The sequence below is a fragment of the Bison bison genome, unplaced genomic scaffold, assembly GCF_000754665.1.
Source record: "Bison bison bison isolate TAMUID 2011002044 unplaced genomic scaffold, Bison_UMD1.0 scf7180017864291, whole genome shotgun sequence".
Classification (NCBI taxonomy): domain Eukaryota; kingdom Metazoa; phylum Chordata; class Mammalia; order Artiodactyla; family Bovidae; genus Bison; species Bison bison.
In genome coordinates this window covers 13,681,678-13,683,060 of record NW_011494863.1, presented here as the reverse complement: position 1 = coordinate 13,683,060, position 1,383 = coordinate 13,681,678, and positions in this window count along the sequence as shown.

Genomic DNA, 1,383 nt, shown 5'->3' with positions numbered 1-1,383 from the left:
CAGAATGGACTGGTTGGATCTCCTTGCAGTCCAAGGGACTCTCAAGAGTCTTCTCCAACACCACAGTTCAAAAGCATCAATTCTTTGGCACTCAGCTTTCTTCACAGTCCAACGCTCACATCTATACATGACCACAGGAAAAACCATAGCCTTGACTAGATGAACCTTTGTTGGCAAAGTAATGTCTCTGCTATTCAGTATGCTGTCTAGATTGGTGATAACTTTCCTTCCAAGGAGTAAGCATCTTTTAATTTCATGGCTGCAATCACCATCTGCAGTGATTTTGGAGCCCAAAAAAATAAAGTCTGACACTGTTTCCACTGTTTCCCCATCTATTTCCCATGAAGTGATGGGACCAGATGCCATGATCTTAGTTTTCTGAATGTTGAGCTTTAAGCCAACTTTTCCACTCTCCACTTTCACTTTCATCAAGAGGCTTTTTAGTTCCTCTTCACTTTCTGCCATAAGGGTGGTGTCATCTGCATACCTGAGGTTATTGGTATTTCTCCCAGCAATCTTGATTTCAGCTTGTGCTTCTTCCAGCCCAGCGTTTCTCATGATGTACTCTGCATATAAGTTAAATAAGCAGGGTGACAATATACAGCCTTGACGTACTCCTTTTCCTATTTGGAACCAGTCTGTTGTTCCACGTCCAGTTCTAACTGTTGCTTCCTGACCTGCATACAGGTTTCTCAAGAGGCAGGTCAGGTGGTCTGGTATTCCCATCACTTTCAGTATTTTCCACAGTTTATTGTTATCCACACAGTCAAAGGCTTTGGCATAGTCAATAATTGTTCATGTAAGCATGTCCTTAAGAGTTGGCAAATCCTGTCAATAGAGTATTAAGTGACCAATGTTCAATTACATTTGTTAAAAATCACAAAGAATCTCTTGTGTACATGAAAGAAAGCCTTGTATCAGGAAAAGGGGTATAGACAACCCAAAGTCCTCTCTGGACAAATGAAATGAGAATCAAAGAGTACTTTGTGCAGATAGTTTGTGCAAGAGAAGAAGAAAAGACCTAAAATCCCAAATTTGGCAAATGTGAAGAGAGATGGGGGGAAGAGGGATTGTTAAATAAAACCTCAGATCCAAAGAGCATTTGTAACGATTAAAGATTTTCTAATAGTAATCAGACTGACCGATCTGAAACTGTACTCCCTAATTTGATCTCAAGAAGAGCAAAATCAAAGATATAAAATCTTTGGATTAAGTCAGTATGGTATGCTTTTCTCAATTCTGTCAGTTGTCACAGTCAAAACTTAACTTCTTCCATCCCCTTCTCAGACTGAAGAAGGAAAGGGAGAAAAGGTGATGAAGGCTGAGGCACATGTAGGATCCACCTGAGAAAAACTCAGAAGACAGGCACCAGCTATCTTCTAT